Here is a 23375-nt window from a genome sequence, read left to right as displayed (position 1 = left end):
TACATTTTATGGAAAGTCAGTTTAGTGCATTACATCCATAGAAGTAACTCCTGAACACATTTTTCAAACAAATAGAGAATGGGGAATCTCAGATGATGAGTGAACAATCCTCTTGCAACTAGCTTTTGTAATGACAGCAACACGATATTCAAGATTTGTCACACTGCAAATTATTCATTTGAGATTAGAATTGGTCTCTCAGTGTCGTGTGATCTGAAAAAGTGTATGCCCAATCAATTATCTTCATACACATACAAAATTAAATTTACACAAACTATCTAGTCATACACACATCCAATAATACGCCTGGGTCTTTGATACTTATTATATAGACACTTAACAACTTTCAGTGCTGTTGAGAAAAAGATTTTCTTTTTCTGTCCTCAGTCCCAATTCTGATACTGCTGTGCATGGAAAGTAGCATTAGAGATGTAGAGAAGCCTTTGAATAAGCTCTGTGTTATTCACATGGGCTGGGATCCCAGAGGAAAGGCTGAACTTTTGGCGTTCCCAAAAGGAGTTAGGGAAGGGAGCATTAATTCTGACGTACAAGGTAAAATAGAAGCAATATGGGGCAGAGCATGATAAAGGATTAGGGTTCTTATTTTTACTGCAGCTGTTGGGTGTAGAAGCAATCTTGGACCTCCCTTGCTTCTTAAAGGACATTACTAATTGCTACAGAAGCATCGTATTTTGTGCCTTTCTCTCTTGCCACCTGGACAAAGAGAGCTATGCACTCTGTGCAAATTAAGCAATGCTTGGTTACTACCCTAAGAGTTGTCGCCCTGGGAAAGTGTTTGGAGCATTTAGGATCAGTGCACCGTGGTGCTCCAAATGCTTCTTTTCCACAGGAGGATTAAGTAATCTCCTGTCCTCATCGCCATGCCCCATCAACTCCACAAATATATTCAAAGGATGGTCTTGTCTTTGGCTGCCCACAAAGAGAAATATGCTAGTTGGAAAACAAAGATCAAACAGTAAAGTTTTCCAGAGGATAGCAATTCCGTTTTCCACCCAGCTGTGACACCTTCTGAAGTAAGCTGTCTTGGGAGCATGCTATGGTTGGTTCATGTAATATCTTCCTTACCTGAAATAGGATTTGTTGAAGGTGAGAGTCTTCCAGAATTTATCTTTCTTCTTTCCCATATTTAAAAATATTCCTCACTATAAAATGTAATTTAATCATTAGAATAATTACTCTGAAAGAAAAAATGAAAGGGAGCTAGCAACTGCCTAGCTTCAGAAGGACTGGGTAAAGGAGTAGAGAAGATCAATGTGGAAATGCAAGGAGAATAAATTGGGAATACATGGCAGGAAAAAAGTAGAGATGGGAAAGAAGGAGATCAAGAATTTAAGATGCAAGGAGGTGAGGGAGACATCCAGCAGAAAGAGAGTGTCTAACTGACCCCATTTAACTGCACTTGGAGGCTACTTGGCTCTTCAAGGAACACAAAGCACCCTTGAGTATGAATTATATAAGAAGCTCCAGAGGCCAGCTTGTCTGGAACTGAAGCTTATTATTCACCTATTCATTTTCATTTTAAAATGTGACTGCAAATGTTCATAGAAAATGAATACGAATAAGCTAGTCATATCTTTATGCTTGGGTCTGTTTGACTGAATCATAGAATCATAGAATAGTTTGTGTTGGGAGGGACCTTTAAAGGTCATCTAGTCCAACCCCAAGTTAAAGTGCTTACTTACTCCTAAGTTCACTTGAGCTCTGGATAAAGCAAGACCATCAGAAGAGCATAATAGCTGAGGGCAGAAAAAGGCACCCATGGAATCCAGTGGAAATGGCTTATTTATTTTAAATAACAGTTGGTGTGCACACACACACACATCTTTTGTACTCAAAGACCATGACTGACATTTGACTGGGAGGAACACAAGAAGGGTCAGTATATTGCTCAATAGCTCCCATTCCACTTACATTCTTACAGATTTCACACTGGAAAAAAATCCAGACAGAACCGACAGAATTTGAACCAAATAGAAAGCTCACTAGGATATGTTCAAAGCAAAGCATTCAGTAATGTCTTCATATTCAGAAAAAGAACGGTCACTTTCCAGTGTAAGTCCTAGGAAAGGAGGTCTGAATTTCAGGGGAAAAGGTGTCATATGATTTTGTGGTGACATAGTTTTTGCCATCGTATGAGCAAAGCTTGATTGGATAGAAACACTGAGAAAGTAACACTTTGATCCAAACATCTTCGAACATTGAGAAAGTTTTTCCTGGATCTGAGTATATTTGGGGCCTGTAATTCACAGTAGAGCCGTTGTAGAAGCATATTCCTGCTTTTTAGGTGAGGCACCAGGCCTCCTTGTAGGAATGTTGGCTGTGACTGATCAGCTGATGCAGCTGAGTGAAGAAGGCATTGAAGTGCTCTTTGTGACCCATGAGTCTAAAGTAATTTAAATCAAATATATCTTCAGGTACACATTAGAGCAGCCATAAAGATACCTTAAGCTGAAAGAGCTGTCACATCTCAAGGACAAAGAGCATCATCTGTATTGGATTCCTACAGTATCATTTAACTATCATGAAAGAGTGACACAGCAATTGACTCTGCATTTGAAGACACCATTTTTTAAATAACATTTACGAACATAGATCTTCATGTCCCTTTACCCCAGCACAGAACAAGGCAAGGTCAGGACCATTAGAAACAATTCCCCGTTAATTCTTTGCACTGTTTACAAAATATCACAAACATAAAGCAAGATCTGAATCTCATAAAATGTATGTAATTAATTATTTTCTCTGTTGTAGGCTTTGATAACTCCAAGAAAATGTGATATATTAATTGTAAAAATCTAAATATTTTGTAACAAACCACTGCAACTGCATGCTACTGGCTTTTAAGACTATTTCAATCTGGATCTGGATCTAGATCTAGATCTGGGGATGTTTTAATCCTCTCACCACCCCACTGTGTATAGTGTTAACTGCTTCTAGTCTTAGCCCAGCAAGCTGACATTATCTGCTGCAAAATGCCGTCCAGTAATGAGAAAACTTTAGCTGGTCTGCTTCTAAACTTTGGGGTGATGACAAATAAGCTTTCCAAAACTATTGACAACTGTATAGATTCTCCATTTACATTACCTGTATTTTAAAAGCTGTGTCACTAGGAATCAGCTCATCAGATTCATTCCCAGCTGCAAGGTGATGGTACATTGACAATACCCGGTTAGCTTCCCAGCCTGCTTTTCTGAAAGCTACAAGTCTTCTCAAGAGAATAAAATGCAGGCGCTCTTGAAGAAAGAAGCAGAATAAATCAGTCAAATGATACCGTGCTTCTCTTCTTTTGTATTTCAGGGAATACTGAATTAAGCTTCTATGTTCTTTAAATTGCAGTTTTCACAAAGACAGTTTGGAATCAGTAAATATCTAAATGCCAGAACTATCTTATTCAAGTTTCCTTGTGGGTATTCACTTCAATATCATCCACATTATGCATTTAGAAGTGAGCCTGATTGCTGCATTCTGAGCTGGGGTTTTTTTGTGTTGTTTTTTTTTTCTGTGCCTTCCCAGATTTTGTTCTCTGCAATATTAAGATACAGAGGAAAATGTGAAGCATATAGTTTTGTTCATTCAGAACTCAGGTATCATCTGATTTTGACCTGAATTCTCCCCTGCATATCTGCTGGTGACATTTAGTAGAGATGGAAACCTGACTAAGAAACAATGGCTAATCACAATAAGAGTAATATTTCTCAACTCTTGTAGAGATTGCTATCTTACTTTTCATTACCTACTATTCATAGGAGCAAAGATGGATCATCTTAGTCACAGAAAGACTTTCATTGACGCCACAGATTCAAGAGACCAAGGCAAGAAAAAATTGTCTGCAGCAACAGAGATGAGGTTCCAACAGCAATGAACACACTGCTTTGCCCAGCTGGTAGATTTCTTGATGTACAATATCACCCCATCTCCCATCCTCTGCCCTACATACATTTTCTTCAGGCAAAAGAGACATGAGCAAATGTGATTACACCCCTTTTCACACCGTAAATATTAGGACCACTGATAAAGGTATCTCCTTCTGACTGAAGGAAGGAGGTGAAAGAACCAGCCAAGGAGCAGGATGGTGGTTGAACCCATATTTTTAATGGGGGAACTTTAGTCTCTCTGAGCAGTCAGAGTACTGATCTCAGCTGACTTGCAGCAGGTAACTGATCAAAACTAACTTGTCTTACACAGACACACTGCATGACAGTGAGGGAAGACATTTGCCAGTGGCTTAGAAGATGTCTGATTGATTCCTGGCTAGTGGAGCAATTTAGAAGGCTGCCTTTGCTGGGGATGCAACTGTAGCCTGTGAATTTGTCTTGCCATGGCCGTTCCTTTGGGTCCATTGCCCACTGTCAAGTTCTTTTCTTCTCTGTCCCTTCAGATTTAGAGAGGAAGAGATCTTGAAGACATATAAACTGTTCCTATTTCTGTCATTCCTCAAACCTATAAAGGTAGGCAGCTCCTTTTGTGTGAGAAGCACTCAGACAATTGTATTATGTGGGAAGTGTAATGAAATGTGATCTCTGATTAGTTAAATAGGAGACTCCATGGTCCCTTTCCACTGAAGGTCTGGGTACCACTGCTTCACACTAAACTATTAATTTAAATGGTCTTTGGCCATCTTCAAAACCAAAGAAAATTATGCAGAGAACAAATTTTGAACTGTTACAAATTGCTGATTCAGTCTAGCATTGGAACTAATATTTATCTTTGAGAAGATAATGCTCCATAAATGAAAAATGAATAATAGTTAGTAGACCTCCCTTTCTTTTATTTTTCTGGCTGCTTTCTGGACAAATTTTCATTGACTTTTCAAAGTAAATGTTATTTTCTTAAGGGAAGATATCAATGATCATGAAATAAGAACAAAATATAGAGACAGAAAAATAATATAAACCTATTTTCAACATGCCACAAAGTAATATTTATATTGTTTAGTCCTTAATGCTATAGGAGAAAATGGAGCAAAGAAATCTGTAAAGAGGCATAGGCTGTAGGATGATATGCAAAACAAACATTGTCATAGACACTGGCAAAAAAATTCCACACTGATGTGGAAATCTGTGATTCTATAGTATAATACCTATTCTGCACTTTATCCAGCCACATTTAACCAGGTCTACTTGTGTTTGAACATCCTCAGAAAAACTTGGAATTCTTCAGAAGCCTGGCTCACTAGCAAAAAACAATCTTTAGAGATATGGAAGTAATATTCAAGGTTTTAAAGTGACCACTAAACTTGGTGGTTCCATTTGAGAGTATTTTAATGCCAATTCAGAAAAAATTTTTTTAAAGAGCTCAGCAACGTTTTTGGACTCAGTGGCTAGGTCTGTATGAGTAAAGTAAACAGTGCCTGTGGACGTCGCTGGGCTCTGGAAATTGTGGTCGGTTCTGCAGGAATGTTACCCAGAGCACTGGGGGCTGGTGTTGACCCGGACGTTCACAGACAATTCCTGTGTATATTTCTCAAGTACCAGCAGGCAGTTTGTGTGCCACTGCTCTATTCTGCATGGCCCTATATTTTACTAGCATAGGGGCAGGCTATCCAGTGATCTTGCTAATGATGGACTAGGTTTTTGAAAGACCCTATGAGAGGTTGGAGCAAAGTTTCCAAGGAATGCCAAAGCACCTTTACAAAACATCAGTCTAAGTGGGTATTTTGCTAAACTGCTGGAAGATATTTCCTTCAACCCATAGTAATTTATGGTCTCCAATTTTGAATGTAGACAGAGAATCCTAAGCTGATTTTATCTGATAAATTTTGCTTCAGTCATCATTCTAGCGCCAAAAAGTAGTTCCTCTCTACATTTTTGTTGAAGGATGGGTGAGTCCTCAGCCGGTGTAGTTCAGCTAAATAAAATTTGGTTTTTAGCTTAAATGAAGTTTTGTGGGGGAACTTTCTCTCTCAACTGGAAGTGCAAATGGGTATTGGCCATGGGTTGGTCCTGCTGTCAATGATAATGGGAAAATAGATGGTAGATGACAGGAACAATTTGTTAAGAGCTCCAGCTAACTCCTCTCTCAGTTTAAAAATGTCTAATGTGATTCGTTGCTAGATGAACTGGCAGTTCTGAAGAACAGATGGGACTGCAAAATCAGGGCTCGGTAAAGCATGCCAGAGGTGGGGCTAGATCTCGTTTTGAGCCTCTGTTAATGAGTGTGGGTGGGGATTGTTTCCCCAGTCTGGAATGGTTTACAGCAGTGTGAAATTTCTATGCATACACAGCGAACTCTTATCCCCCCACCTGCAGTATGCCCATGATTTCTCCAGGAACATGTGTCATCGCATACAATGATTGCTAATATAGTGGGAGATGGTATTAGATAACAGTTTGCTAGCACATTCTTGTGTATTAGCAAAATATGTTGAAGTTGCATGAGAATTTTTACTTAGTTTTGAAATGCTTTAAGACATTACTTGCTAATCATTAGTATAGCAGAGAAAGGCTGACTTCAATCTATCACGAGGGCCAAATTAAGGTTTTAAGTCTGGTCTTTTCAATAGGAGCCAAGAGGTAGACACTGGAATATGTTGCAACCCAATTAAGAGACCAAGTACCCCAGGAAAATCAACAAATGTTTGGGTAGTAGTTTGAATCTCACCCATCTATTACTCATAAACCATAGTAAATGGTAATTAACTTCAGTGTTTTTAACAAGCGCTCTGACTTTGTACTGAAGTGGACTAGGAGCTGCCACATGATTACTGTAGCTCAGCTGTTGGGGCGGTAACCTTTAGGGAAAGGGTGGTAATGAACAGCTGGTAGGCAGCAAACAAGGTCTGTGGTTTCCGAAGTACTGTTACAAAACCCTCCATCAAAATATTAAACCAAATCAGGTAGGGTTGATCATAAAAGCAGATCACAAATAAAAGAAGTTATGAAGCCATTTCATTAAAAATTTAAGTATCTGAAGTGTAGGGATCATTGCTATTAGAAATTCAAGAGTATGAATTGTAAATCACCTTTGTCTTTGTGAGAGCTTTTATTTTGATGTAGACACTTTGGAAGGTTTCCACTTGCAGTTAACTCCAGGGTATCAGTAAGCATATCTGCACCTATATTCCAATGAGTTTCTGAAGCAGCTCTGGTCCTTGCATCGTTGTTTATATTTCTTTAGACATTTTAGGCTGAAACAGGGTTGTGAATACATAGCAGAAAATTGATTGGCTTGCTGAAACCCAAAGTTTTAGTAGGACTTTAAATTTCAGTGTTTTAAATAGTATCAGGATTTTATCCACTATCATAATGTACATAAGTATCCATTAAAGTAGGGACTTAGTTGGAAATGTCCAGTTTTCCAGGTAAGCTCCCTACCTACCAAATTATCAAGTTATTCTTGTCCTTCCTCTTTAGCTCAATAAAGAATTAAGTATTTCAATAAGGAGGAACAGCATCAGCAGGAGAGCTGGAGAGCAGCCCATGTCCAAAAAATCTTGTGGCAATAGGTATAGTATTCTCTCTTGAAAGTGGATCCCTCACAACTGGAGAAACTTCTGATGCATTCTCACATCTCATGACTGCTGAGGTGTTCCATGAAAGTAAACCACCATCTGCCTCCTGATTTTGCAAAACATATCTAAATCTACAACTTCGTTTCCATTGCTTTATTTGGGTTAAAATTACCCCAAATGGAGCAGAAGCAGTTTTTGTTAAAAGTGGTATAAATGGCTTTTTTTCTTTTTTTCTTTTGAATCCATCACTTTTTGCTTTGTTTGTTTTAATGCAGAATAACAGAGAGGAAAACCTTTTCCTTTACATTGGTTTAACTTAGTCTGGTTCTCCTTCCTTCACCTCTAATTTGTTTGCCTGGATGGGCAAATGAGGAATCAGCCAATTTAGAACAGAACAGAACAGAACAGAACAAACAGAACAGAATAGTTCAGTTGGAAGGGACGTATAATGATCATCTAGTCCAACTGCCTGACCACTTCAGGGCTGACCAAAAGTTAAAGCATAGTATTAAGAGCATCGTCCAAATGCCTCTTAAACACTGACAGGCTTGGGGCATCGCCCATCTCTCAAGGAAGCCTGTTCCACTGTTTGACCACACTCTTGTGGCAACCACCCAATTCAGGCTAAAGTTGAAAAACCGTATGTTTTCACAAGCTATTTCTGTTGTGATGTGTTGTATGATGGGTCACAAGCAAGTACTGAGACACTTAACATGGGTGCTTCGTAAATGCTGGTGGAAACACTGATGGGATTAAAAAGTATCTGAAGAGATGCCTATGTGCTGCAGTCCTTCAGAAGGATGATTTGTCACCATATTATCTGGTGTGCTTTCTTTTGTAGGATAACATAGTGGATCTCACTCTATAGGTTTTCCCTTCATCAAGAAACAGTCTTTTGTGTTGCATTGCCTTTGCTTCTGCTGTCACATAGAGATGCTATTGCACTGAATGCATCTTGCCCATCAAACAAGCTGTCTATCCTGCTGCACTGTGTGCTTCTCTTGGTGACTAATTAACCTGTATGGCCTCTATGTTAACTAACCTGTATGACCTCTACATCACTCAAAAACTTGGACTTTTTAGCCCTTAGCATAACCTTCTTCCCTTTCTCATACACATTATTGGTAACTGCACACCATTCTGCATACAATTTTGCCTTGTGTTTCCGATAAGCGTTACCAGCTATTTCTTCAACTTTTTTCCTCCATTATTTTGTCCTTCAGGGGCTACAGTGTACTACCTGGACACTACTGCATACTTTTTAGAGGGTGACTATTGATATAGGATAAAAAGTGAGAATGAATGCCTGGCTAAGATACACAGTGATAATTCTATGAACTTCTCATTCTTGTGCAGGGAAAGAAGGAACAGCTTTTAGGTTTTAGTACAAAACTGCAGTATTTGTTAGTCTTCAGGGGCTACTCCAGAATTTGGCTGTTACTTTTCAACACAAAGATGGCTATATTGTAGATCAGAGATAATAACCCCAACCCCTCTATGGCTTATCAAGGTCAAACATTTTCAGAAAAAGAGATACCAAGGATCGTAATATCCCCCAAAATAAAGTCTTACACTCTCAAAGAGAGTAAAGTACTTGCAAAGTTTAAGCTGGAATCAATAGCTGAATGAGGCTGACATAGCCCTAGAAGCATAGACAATTAGACTTCCATTATTCCAGAAGAGACATACTTGGGTACAAGATAAACCAACAGTCATAAATGCAAACACAGTTTAAAATCCCAGCTTGTAACGCCCAGAGTAGTTAAGTAATTTTGAGAGAAAAAAATTTAATATATACTACTTCAGATGGGCGGAATCTGTTTCCTTTCCAATCATCCAGTAATTAAACATCAAATCTTTGGCATGATACAGTTCAAGTAAAAATAAGCTAAATTCTCAAATTATTTGCAGCTTTTTTTTCCTGTGGCTCAGTTAGGTTTTTTTTGGCCTTGAACATTCCTTCCAAACACTCCAATACACAAATTCAAAGATCAAAAATACCCACTTCAAATCCCAACCCAGAGTATTCACTACTAAGTGCTTCCCTGATTATTCAGTCCCTTGGATGCCTTCATCTTGAAATTATGTTTCCCAAAATTTTATCATTATTTTAAATTTCAAAAACAGTGTTGAGTTAACCTTTTTTCCTTTAGTATTGCATCACTTTTCAATGTATGTCTCTTCCTTAGCTGGTCTGGTTATCTGTACTACTGGAATACCTAATTTTCTTAATCTCCTGTCTATTAGTTTTTGCTCTCAATCTCCTCATGTCCTAAGAATGCCTTTCTTTACATGTGAAAGGGAAGAGGAAGTGGAGAAATGAAGGCCAGCCATAGCCCTCCCTTTGGCTGCTGATGCTATGTTAAGAATTCTTCAGCACTCTTTCTGAATGAGAATTCTGATGAAGAATTAGGTTGTTTTCCCATTTTTGGATGAAATTCTTCTATCTATAGAGAAAACATTTAATGCAGATCAGATGACATCTGACAAATACATAAATTCAAATCTGGAAATGGAAAATCTGACCAAGTAATTATTAGGATTCTCTCCTCTTTCCCTCTTGAACAAAAATGTAACTTAAAAATTGAGACAGACCTCATACAGCAATGCAACTTAATAAATAGACCCTTGTGAAATCAACTAGCAGTCTTTATTGATGCAACAGGCTGACTGCAAGATCAAGCTGAAATATTAGAAAGAGATTCTTCTATAACAGAAGACGGCATCTTCTTCATGGAAAATGGAAGATACAATAATTTGTTAAAACCTCATCACTGCAAATTAAAAACCTAATGTACCTTGAAGGCACAAAAGTGTAAGGTTTGCAAAGGTAAGATTAATAAGGTAAGATTATTGATGAGATGGATGAAAATTAAATTAGAGAAAATAATTTTCTCCATTGCTTAGGAGCTCCCCACTTGGAGCTTTTGTTTAACAGATGTCTCTTCTGAACAGAAAACAAAAAACAAACAAACAAACAAACAAACAAAAACCTCATAGTCACTTAAAAGCTACATTATAAAAAGAAGCAATTGAGGGAATGCATATTGTGGTTGGGCTCTCATTGGTCATAGATACTGAAGTTTGATAGACTCATAGAATCACAGAATGGTTTGGGTTGGAAGGGACCTCTAAAGGTCATCTAGTCCAACCCCCCTGCAATAAGCAGGGGCATCTTCAACTAGATCATGTTGCTCAAAGCCCCGTCCAACTTGACCTTGAATGTTTTCAGGGATGGGGAATATACCACGTCTCTGGGCAACATCTTATTTTTCAATCAAATTAATATATGGGTATTGTGTGCATTGTAGTAGCCTTGTCAAACTTTTACTATATCCTATATTTCCAATGGGGAAATATTATTTCCTGTCATCTCACCCTCATGAGATTATGAGCAAAATCTGTTGATGACTTCTGCCTGAAATGGTCTCTCTCTTTTTTTTTTTTTTTTGTGACAAGTTGTTTTATGTCAAACTTGTTGCTGTGTACTGCCATATCACTTTTGTATTCAATTTCCCTGTTTATCTCAATTCTTGTGTATGGTTTTGATTCTATAAAATGGATTCTGACTACAGAACGAAATATCTTCTTTTGCCCATAATAAATTTGTTCACAGTTGATTTAAGAGAGGCTCCCACAGTTTTTATTTTCAGAACAGGTTGAAATGTTCTTTTCTTACTTAACTGTTCATTTTTTACTGAATAATTCATATCATTCTCTTTCCCCCTAAACTACATATGTGGGGGCTTTAGATTCTTCTATAAATACTTTTGATAGCTCATTTCCACCATAGCTAAAATATATCAGATGAAATTAAAATCCCCCATTTTAAATGTCTCCACCCAACATTTTCTCTTTCTGAGTTGAGATTCATATTCAGTTTTGTTGTTTTAGGGGTTTTTTTGTTGGTTTTTTTTGTTTGTGTTTTTTGGTTTTTGTTGTTGTGGTTTTTTTTTTTTTTTAGAATGGTCTGTATTTAAACTTTGGGTCCAAAAATCTGATAATGAAGTATTTGAGAAAACTTCATAGTTCTAACTAGTCTGCTTGCTAATCAAATTACTAAACTATTGTTAGATATGAGATGTATCATAGAACAGGAAAGACCATAGAACAGTTCAAAGCATCTTGGAAGACCAAGCTTTTCTGATGTCAGTGGAGCATCTATAGGTTTACACCAATAGAAGATTGGTTGGGGAGGTGATATTTTTGATTGAGAGCTTGCCTTGGGCTAGATTTTATTGTCTGCATCCTTCACTTTTTATGCACCCACGTCACTGTGTACTTCTCATAAATTTTTCTCTTATTTTGTATAGTTTTTCTCCTATCCGACCCTATAGGATTAGTGGCACTGAAGGTTTCTCTGAGATTGCAATATCACATGCAAACAATACAATCACCTACTTATCAGATTTAGCAGAAAATAAAAATATAACTGAAAATAAGATTTTAAAAAAATAATTATTTTGCTTTCTTTCCTATGCAGGATTTAATTTCTCTGCTATTATGTTAGCCCTTCAGGCCTATACAGAAAATATATGGTGAGAAGAATTCTTCTTTTTGTATATCATCCTTGAAAATAATTTTGGTATTCCTTTTTATTAATTCTGCAAATTTTCATAAGCACCAATGAGAGCACTTCTAAAAGGAAACAAAGCATATGCCATGACTTGGTGAATTGTCCAGGTTTAACTTGATGCCTAATTTGAAAACTGCACATTTGATCCAGGAATCATTAAGAGGTGAAGCTCCAAGGTAGCATTTTCACAGTCACTTGTCAAAGCAAAATGCACTTCAAGTAGTGCAATCTCTCTGGTTTTGAAAAAGTATTGTTTGTAAACCTGCCTGTGAGAGCAGGAAAGGATAATATCGATCCTTTAATATTCTGCCTGACTGCACCAGCAGTTTACATTGCTTGTATATCTTTCATTTAACCATGGCAATATACAGACTAGACAGAAAATGGCTAAACTGATCCCTGTATTATACATGGAACTGGTAACTATGTAGGTACAGACATTTCCTACTCTAAGGTTATTTTCAGGTGGTTATGGCTTTGCAAAACCCTAATCTCTTGCGAGGGCTTGCCCATACTGGTTGCATACCTTAGGATGAATACTTTAGTAGTCATATTTCTATTATACTCCATACTCCATTCCAGGAATTGTTTCTGATGCCTGTATGTTGTATTCAAACCTCAACTAGATACAAGTCATCTTCAATGTTCATGTTTGAACAACTCACTGTAGGTCTCTGCTGGTAGAAATTACTCGTAGTTTTCAGTTGAATTTGCACTCTAAGGATCCTTAAAAAGTTTCGACTCGGTACTTTTTATGATTTGAGAAGTATTAGAATCTCCAGTTCTGTTTGGTGAAGGGTTGGGTGGTCATCAGTACAAAGACCAGTTATCTTTGGCTGACTATAAAAATTTATGGTTAAAACTAATTTTTCAATCCTAATATGTATGTGGGTTGTTCTGGCACTACAAAACAACAAAACCAGACCATCAGACAATGCATAGTTTCACTTTTCTGTTATTTTGCTGGTCAAATTACTTTATTTTGATTTGACCTAAAGAAATCCTAAATTGTATATATCAAAGCAGACAATGAAGTGAGAAAGGAAATATGCTTGAAAGAGATTGCATCGGCAGAAATTTAGCATAAGAAGAGATTTTGGGGTTTGGGCGTTTTTGTTTGGGTTTGTTTTTTTTTTTTTGTTGGTTGGGTTGGTTTGGCTGGTTTTGGGCTTTTTTGAGAATTTATCAATCTTAGATACTGTTTGTGAGTTTGAGTGAGGTGCCAATGCTGATCGTAAAAGAATATCTTATTTTGTTCATTGTTGTACATCAGTTGGGTATATGTTCTGGGAACTGTTTGACTTCTGAGAACAGGACACAGACATATTGAGTTTAACATCTCTAAGGTGTTTCCTACTCCAACTTTGACTTTGACATACTGATAAAGAATACCTTGCAAACAGATTGTTTGTAGAGTTAGAATATGCCCAACTGTCTATGGGAATTTCCAATATAAGGTAGAAGTCATATCAGAAATCTTAGCTCTAAGAATGTTATACTCTTCCAGTACCTGAGAGACGTAAAGCACCTGAAGTTTAAGAAAAGAGCTACAGAGGGGGTTTTTTAATTATTTTTGGAGTAATAGTACTATTGCTACTAATTCTACTGCTGCTACTACTACTACTAGAAGAATTTTCTGTTCCTTGACCTATAAGTTGTACCTCTTCTCTGTGAATCTGGGCTTTCACTGAAGGAAAAAGACCATGTGAGGAATTAAGCATATGCATCAGAATGAGGAATATGGCATAAACAGAAAATGTGATTCTGTCTGGACATATTTGCAATGCTAATGTAGTATAAAGAGGCTGTAACATTACTGAAAACCTCTTTTTATTTTGTGCCTCAAGTCACCTTTGCAAATGGCAGAGTTCCTGTCAACCATACATTTTTTGTCATGGGTTTTTGAATAAATGAATCATCACCAAACAGAAAGTTTGATTGCTTCCTTTTCTTTATTTTAAGCTCTGAAAACTCCCCAGACTCACAAAACTGAACAGCTTAAAATAATGAATAATGAAGCCACGTGCATTTGCTCCAAATCCATAATTGCTTGGTTTTCTTCCTAGAATATCAGAAAATAATTAGGAGACTACACAAATGGCTGGATGCTTACATGAAATCCACATACATTCTCAGCTCAGCAAACTCACAGTAACAGAATAATGAATTACTGTCATATACAAATATTAAAACCAAAAGAAAAAAAAAAATCCACATGGAAGACTGCATTGCAAGGTCTCTCTGAAATTAATTATTATTATTTTTTCCTAATATATGTGTAATCATTCTCTTCAGAACTGTCACAGCTTGAGCTGAAATAATCACTCTATGAGGCAAAAACCCTCTCATTTATGCTGATAAAATGCAACTCATGACAACTTCAATCCTGTGGTTTTGATGTGACTCAGAATAAAACACCTGCAATAAACAAATATATTAGGTATGCTAAGAACTAGTAGAAGTACACTTTGTTTCAGTTGTGGATCAATTTAGTTTGTATGAGGAAAAATAATATTCACAGGATTTCCTTACAGAAAATAGAGCAATCTCCTCTTGTAGAAGTTTAATTCAGGGTCTAGAAACATTAAGAACTTCTGGTGGGGTTAAGAGTTTTAACAACACTGAGGAGTATGCAAAAACTCTCCTGGACTTGTGACAAGGAGAATTATTATTTGCAGGTGACTTAGCAACTCAGAGCAGAAAGAACCCAACAGTTAGAGTAGTGTTAATAGTGTGGCAAGCAGTGAAATACAGTAGTGAAATACATGTTCCAGGTGGGCAAGTAAAAGTGGACAATATTGTATTCATAGAGCCGCATTAAGCTGTGTGCATTTTAGTAGATATGATAGTCTTTTCTCAGAATTATGGCTATGTCTATAATGGCATTCACTGTGTGAAAGAGCAGAGCCTCACTGAAAATTGAAGGCTAATAATCTCTTAAAATCTGACGTTGAAAGTCAGTATTCAAATTTGATGGGCCTAATTTTCCCTTATTTACACCATTTTTATGATGATCTAACACCATTCACTTCAATAAAGCAGTTGTGCCTGATTTACAGGGACTGTGTGAGAAGTAGTGCCAAAGAGTGTTGTATAATCTATTCATAAAAATTCCCACCATCAAACACTTTCTCTGACAACACAGTTCTTAGGTTAAATGCCTGAATGCCCCAAAGTATATCATTAAAGCCAAATTCTGTCCTTAGGTGCACTCCAAAGAAACATGACTTTGGTCTGTAATACACAACACAAAACACTGAAGAGGACCAATCCGTCCAGCCGTATGTCTTTAAATTTAACCACACGTTTTAAACAGTGAGTTAACTGAACTAACAAACCAAACAAATGCAATCCATTTTGATTTTATTTTGCAAAACATCTTGGTATAGAATCAACTTCAGCAGTTTTCTCCAAGTGATTCCCTAATTATGCAGGGCAACTTGTAAAATCCATACGGGTGAAGCAAAGTTATAGCCAATGTGTTTGAGCATGAACACACTGGAAGATCTCAATATGAGGTTCCATTATTTTGGAAAAAAAAAGGTATGAGACAGGGATCTTTATTAATAAATATAATTTTGATAATCTGTGCCATCTCCATGCTAAAAGCTGGTCTCTAGACTCATCTGTGGCAAATGTAACTTCTGAGGCTGCTTCTGGAAGAACGGATTAGTAGAGCTGAGAAATAAGAAATATTTAATGATGTTACAAAACAGCAGGCAGATGGAACAACACACGCACTAGAGCAAAGGCCTTTAGCACTGAACAACTCCCCTCTCCCCCAGCCCTCCCCTCCAATCAAATAGCGGTGGTCCACAAACCCTTGAGAGAGCTCTGCCGGGTCATACAACAAGCCTCAGCCGATTAGACATGACAAAGAAGGTTCCACCACTGGGGTTTAGCACAGAAAGTTGCATTTGTCTCCCAGCCTACTCCGCTGAATCCTGCTGGTTTAGCTGCACCATGACCCTGGGACCGCAGGTGCCCAAAATTGATTGTTGGCAGATTGCAAATTATACTGGCCAGCTGTGCCCGGCTTGCGGGGTCAGGGAGTGAGAGAGGGCCGGCAGCACTGACCTGCAAATACATGATGTAAAGCTGCGGAGGAGCACAGAGTAGCAGTCAGTTGTATGACTCTCCTGAATGATGCACCAGCCTCGGCGAGGCTGCCCTCATCCAAGCCCTGATTTCTGGCTGCGGGCCAGGAGGCAGACCACGGAGAGTTTACTTCACTTCTGTGGAGATGCCTTTTCCAGAATTGTTCGCACTATTGCTCCTGTCACTCTTGCTGGTTGCAAGGTTGCATAGTAAATGCATGTACTGGTTTTTTTTGTTTTTGATTTAGCCCCAAATACTTACATACATTGAGAAAACTTAGTAGCTAACTGAAAAGTATGTTCTTGCATTGACAACCAGCCTTTTACAATAAATGAACATTTATTAACCTGAAAGCGTGACACAGTCCTAGAGCACTCAGATTAGTCAGGCTTCATCAGGCATGAAAAGCACTTGTGTGGTACACCACCATAAAAATGTCTATTTCAGCTGCTGAACATACATTGAAAAAATACTGACATATCTTGCTGTTGTGTTGTATTGTCAGTATTCAAAATAAGTGTGCATATATAAACATAAACTCTTTGCCTGACAGAGTGGGGTTTCTAGAATAGCGCCAGAGGAGATTTTACCATAAGCTGTGACCATATTTATATTGCATATAACCTTTCAAGTCTTGTTGCCTTGTTCTTTGTATGTATAATGTAGAGATCTGACCCATGACCAAGATCACATAGCCATAACAGAAATAGTAAAAAATATTAAGTCAAAATTTTGAGTTATGAGTATGAGTAGGAGAAGCTGATGATTTGTCAGATACCTTTGATCCATTCTTGCTGGTTTTTTTTTTTTTGTTTGGTTTTGGTGGTTTGTTTTGGGGGGGGTTGGTTTTTGTAGCTTTGGGATTTTGTTTTGTTTTGTTTTGTTTTGTTTTCAGATTAAATACTGTTTCCTTGAGTGTAAGGACAAACATATGACCAAAGAAAACTTCTTATCTCATGACACTCAGACCTAAAGCTCTCATTTCTAATTTAACATTTTCTCAGAGCCAAGTTCTCTGTGCTTCTATGGCTGAGTTTGATACGTCTTTGACAATGTTTCTCTCCAGATCTGTAGTACTGGTCTATATTTCTCTCTATATTGCCTCTGACATTTTATGTTTCAGAATTTTGAGAACATTGGTTTCATGTATTTGCTAATTCTTCCTGGATTTATCTTCCTTGAACATGTTCATGTTAAATCCCTTAAAATGTAAACATTTAGCATCCTGTGGCATCTTCAGATGCAACAGATCTGAAAGATGAAACTTATGGAAAGTATTTGTCAGTATGTAAAAGTGCACTGTGGGACCTGTTTGTCACAAATACAATTTTTCAAAGTTTTAATGACTCGTGCCACTTACTTTTGGTGCTGAAATCCTCTGAGGAAGTGCCAGGGAAGATCTTGGTGCCAATTTTTTCCTAATTTTTTTTCTTGACACACCTACCTGTCCCTCAGGCTCTCTGCTTGTTTTCTTTACACAGATTCAAGAGCTTCTCACCATACTCTGTGAGACCTGGATGGTGACACATAGGTGGTTGTTTCTTCTAGTCACATATGATATCACTTAATATTGCAGGAAAACTGAGTTTTTGAAGTGGATGTGATTTTATGAAACTCCTTCCCTTTTCTATTCCTGTTTTCTTTAAAGTCTTTGTCTTATCTATTTAGGCTGTAAACTTTTCAGGGCAAAGATTTTTTTCCTCATATACAATATATTAAGACATAAAATGTGCTCCAGTCTCAGTTAAGACCTCAAATTGTTACCCTGAGAGACACTTCAGCCAATGAGTTTGAAGACTGAGAAAAAAATAAAGATATTGTTCCCCTAATCAGAGAGAACAGAAAAAAATTATTCAGCAACTGAGCTCTCATTACTTTAGTATATATGAATTACAGTGTTTCATACCTATAAAGCCATCTGTTGACTTTTGTTGCATTACCTGAAATGAAATCGTTAGTTAAATAATAATTAAGCAATATTACTGCAGGGAAAGGGTAAAGGGAATATACAGAAAGAACCTTATAAAGAAAGGGTCACTCTATACTATCTTCTCTGAGGAAACACATGCACACACACACACACATGCAAATCCTGTCAGAGAGTGAGCAAGTGCTGTGGTCATAGGGTAAAGAATTGTCGTATAGGTCCTCTTTTGTTTCATGTCTTCTTTTGATTTTTGCATGCCCTGTATGGAATGAATCTACAGGACAGAGTAGAGAGGAGTTTACAGAAGAGCCTAAGCAGTCATGAAGACCTTATTTCACAGTGCTAAATCTACTGAACCAGTTGAAGAAGAATGAACGCCCGGGAGCTGATCCAGAGAGTTGCATCATGGAGCACGAACTGTTCTTGCTGGCTGAGTGTGAAAGAACCATCCCTTTACGCTCTTTGGGCACCACACAGTCCTTTGGACTTCCTGTAGGGGGTACGAAGGTAAAGATTTGGATGTGGGCTAACAATTCTGGATAGCCAAAACTCAAATATTTAGCATTTGGAATGGCACGAGTCACCACTTTGTCAATGCAATTGGTTGTATACACTTCTTCTACGTCTGTGGGGCAGGGAGATTTTTCATTTTTTTATTTTCCTTTTTCTTTAAATGGTAGGATTTTAAGCTAAATGCCAGGACAGATATCATGGCAACAATAACCACAGATTTCTCACCTTCTCTTAGGGGACTGAAAATGACAGAAGTCCCATTTGGAAAAGCTCCTTCAGAATCTCATTTCACAAAGTAGAGGGGAGGAAGAACTGCAGTCAATCACAACCTTCCTTTTTCGTTACCTACATTCAAAAGGGAGTTTACCATAACTGGGTTTGAGGGGGCAACAGTTTGCCAGGCAAGTACAGTTCTTTGGAGGGACCAGCTGTTTTGGAGGAACAGAAATCAAAGTGCTATGAGGCACCAGGTCTTGGTGAATAGTTAAAAAGAGAGAGTAAACATTAGCCTGAGTGTTAAATGGTGCTCATCTTTAAAAAGTCTTAATGTTCTCTGCTTCATGTTTATTTGTTATCTCAAAAATGAGATGTCTTTAATAAACTACAGCTTCTATTCAAAATACAAAGACAGTCAAATATGCCTTAAATCAACAAAGGACAAGTATCTTTTGGAGTTTACTGCATAGGTTTCCTGACTTAACTGTTGACAGCAGTAGATACTGAATTTTCTATTGATTTTTTTTCTCATTTTATAACAATTCTTTTCTAATGATCTTTCACTATCCTAAACAGATTGTCTCCTTCTACCTAACCCCTCAGCTTTTCCAAGTACAACCAAAAACAGTGTGATGTTGTCATCTGCAATTTCCAATTTCACTGACCAAGTCATTTAATTTCATATATATTTCAGAAGATGTATTTTGGGAAGGCATTTGTTTCCCCTTTTCTTTCCCATTTTTCCTCATGCTGTTCAGAATGCTTTTTATCATCCCTCTTCATTTTTGTTTCCATATTAACATGAACCTTTGTTAAACTGCAGCTTGCACAGCAGAGAGAGTGGGAATGATCACAAAAGCTTTTCTGTCTTTCATAGTTGTTCTTCTAGATCAGCCTGAACATCCTGCCCTTTGAGATAACACTTCTACAAAACCCACATTTGGTTGCCAGTAGTGAAGGTATTGATTCTCTTTTATATTGATTCTCTTTTATATTGATTGAGACTCTCAAACAGCCTTCTCATGTATGTCCCTGTACTCCACCCTCTTCATTGGGGTGTGTTTGTTTCAGGGATCTCACCACGTGTCATACAGATGCAAGCATTGCCATCTGTAAATTAAGCCCTGAGATGGTTTTAGGATCAGTCCTTTGCTGAAAGAAATAAAGGCCCAGAAATAGAAAAATAAAAACAGACACATGACTAAATACACGAGTAAGAACTATTTATATTATCTGTAGTGATATGTTTTAGCACTAGTGATCAATTTCTTTTCTAATTCTGCAGTTCCTTTCTTATGGTGCATTTTGTTTCTCTGCTGGGAAGGACAATGTTGTTCTTAAGAAAAACACAGTATTGATTTTATTTAGAAATATATTATACTAATCCATGAATAAAATATTAAACATTGTTTCACCATGAATCCTGTCAAAATCCTTGTAAAACAAATGATTTTAGATAATATTGATATTTTTGTGGCTATTTGTTTAATTAGTATACTACAGCTCTGTAACAGTTGGCCTCTTTTTACCACCTTGCAGCAAACAAATCTCTTTTGAGTTTAAAATAATCTTCCACTGTATTTGGGACATCGCCTTACATTGCTATATACTTTAACACTGCATTATTTCAGTTTTACACTAGTGTATATTTATTGATGAAGAACTTTTCATCACTAGAATAACAAAGTAGGAAAATAAGCTTGTTGTTTGTAGTTGTGTACTCAGGGCAGATGTCAGAGGGCTAGGGTTCACAGACTTGTTGAGGTTGGAAAGGACCTCTGAAGATCATCTGATCCAACCTCACTGCTCAGGCAGGGTCTCCTAAAGCAGATTGCTCAGGACTGTGCCCAGTTGGGTTTTCAGTATCTCCAAGGATGGAGACACCACAACCTCTCTGGGCAACCTGTTCCAGTGTTCAGTCACCCTTAAATTATTTTTTTCACATGTTTAAATGGATTTTCTTGTAGTTCAATTTGTAGCCATTGCCTCTTGTCCTGTCAGTGGTCACTACTGAGAAGAGTCTGGTTCCCTTTTCTTCATTCCCGCCATCAGGTATTTATACGTATTGATAAGATCCCCCCAAATCTTTTCTTCTCCAGTCCCTTAATCATATTCATGGTCCTTTGCTGGAATTGCTCCAGTGTGTTCTCTTCTTGTACTGGAGAGGCCAGACCTGGACACTGTACTCCAGATAGGAATTGGAGTACATCCATCCATTTGATGTATTGGCCACTTCTCCCAGTTTTATATCATCTGCAAACCTGCATAGGGTGCACTCTGTCCCATCATCCAGGTCTTTAATGAAGATGTTAAACAATATTGTCCCCAGTATCGACCTCAGGGGTACATGAGGTACAGGGGCTGGCTTCTAGATGGACTTTGTGCCACCAGTCATGAGCCCGTCTTCTGCAACTGAACCTGTCATAGCCTAGACCCCGACTTGAAGAATTTGTTTCATCTTTATGCATCTTAGATTCAAAATACCTGAAAAAGACAGTAGCTCTTCTTAACCTTTTGATAAAAATCACTATGTAAGAGCTAGACATTATTTTTAGTCAGGTATTTTACCCCCTTTTATCACTTATGAGTTGAAAATTTAATTTCTCTATTAAAAACATTGCAATATATATTTTTATCACAGAAGAAGACAACTTCCTTGTTCCAAGTCTTTTTCTTAACAGATCTTGGGAAAAACTTTGCAAGAACTCAGACTTAATTTCATCAGCAACAGCTATTCAATTTCAGAGAAACCACACTTTCAATTATTTTTATGTTATTAAAAAAAGAGTCTGGATTAAAAGGTAGAGATTAATTCAACTCTTATAAGTAGTGTTGTATTGGCTAAAAAGGGATTCCTTTTTTTGTTTAGAAAGAGTAGTTTCTTAAACTAGTTTAACAAGATTTTAGACCAAGTAACAACAATCTAATAACTCCTAGTGGTACTGTAACTCTGTTTTAAACACACTTATAAACTATCTAATGTGGCATGTCCTTTATTTTGTTAAAAATACAGTGTAATAAAGAATAACCATTTTCTGCGTAGAGCAAATTGAGACATGACAAAGAGTTAAGTATTCTATAAATGCTTCTGGCACCTTATAAATCATCAGCTAAAGAAAATGCTGACAAATATCAACATCAATGGAGTATTGATCTACCAAATGCACTTCAGCCTCACACTAAATAGTTTTCCTTAAGCATACAAATTAAACGGACGAGAATGGAAAATCAGATCATTGGTACTACTAACACCTTCAACGGATTTGCAGGGAGTTTTGTAATTATTCTCTCCTGGTTTTCTACTGTTCTAGATGACTTCATTTGAGATGACAGAGATCTCTGTAGTATCACATTTCATGTGCTTTGATATATGAAATATGAAAATAAGCATTTAGTAGTATGCCACTTTGTGTGCATTCAGTGTGTGCTGTAAGTTAGATTGGCAATTAAGAAGAGTGGAAGATTGTAATACAAAAAAAAATTCATACTAGACTTGTATGTTGAATTACATCATCTGAATTCTAATATAGCCTCTTATCAGTTTGGGTTGCATGGTTGATTTCACCTGGATTCCCTATAGAAAGAGGGCCTCCGGAGAATGGGTAATGTTATCAGAATCTTCTAGCAGGTGACATTTAAAAAAGAACATCCAAAGCCAGTGTCACAAGCAGATATGTATTTTTCACCTAATAAACTAGGGCTGGATGTTAAATGCAGATAATAATATTTTATTAACATTTTCAGGGTGTCCAAAGAGAGGTTATGAGGCAAACACATAACTGTTTTGCTACCCTTTCATATGCGTTGTAAAAATTAATTGCTACTAAGAGTCAGGTTATTTCAATTTATTTTCTCCTATTTGATGGATTCCTTTGTTAATGTAATGATTTAGGGGTGCTCAACTTCTCTTACAATTCAGGTCCTGAAAGTTTTCATCAAGACAAAACAAACTCAAGCATGCAATCATCTAATTCTTGGGAAGAGTGGTTTAATGATTAAAATCTTAAAAAGCCCACTTCTCCTTTCCATTACTCTGTTTTTTATTTCAGTGACGTTTCTGGTTTTAGCTAAATTAAGGCAACAATGAAACAAGCTCAGTTTGACGTTAATTTTTTGCACCATTTTATGAAGAATTCTATAAATGAAGGAAACGTGGTGAGTCAACATGAGAGAGAAACAGCAATCACCATTTTAACTACAGATTTGTTATTCAACTAGCCAAATAATCTCCATGCAATAACGACTGGTATCAACAGTGTTTGCATTCCATACTTGAAAATGTAGCCTTTATAATGATTTTATCTTATTAATATACTTTCTGTAAATATATATGTGTATGTATATGTGTGTGTGTATGCATTTTTTCTGAGTAATAAATTAAACCAGTGCTTTAAAACTCTTTACCTGCCAATAGCATGTTCCATCCCAGCAAGTAGTTATACCACATGGTTCATGAGTTGTTACCTATCATGTCGTTCTCCAAGGTCCCCCCTCTGCTCTGTAGAAACTCTTCCTTCCTACTGCTGCTGAATTGGCAACACCAGCTGCAGCCTCTGCAAGAATATGCTTGCCAC

Source organism: Aptenodytes forsteri, unplaced genomic scaffold (assembly GCF_000699145.1).
Source record: "Aptenodytes forsteri isolate BGI_AS27 unplaced genomic scaffold, ASM69914v1 Scaffold114, whole genome shotgun sequence".
In the NCBI taxonomy this organism is placed as follows: Eukaryota; Metazoa; Chordata; class Aves; order Sphenisciformes; family Spheniscidae; genus Aptenodytes; species Aptenodytes forsteri.
Note: the sequence above shows the minus strand (reverse complement) of the source record.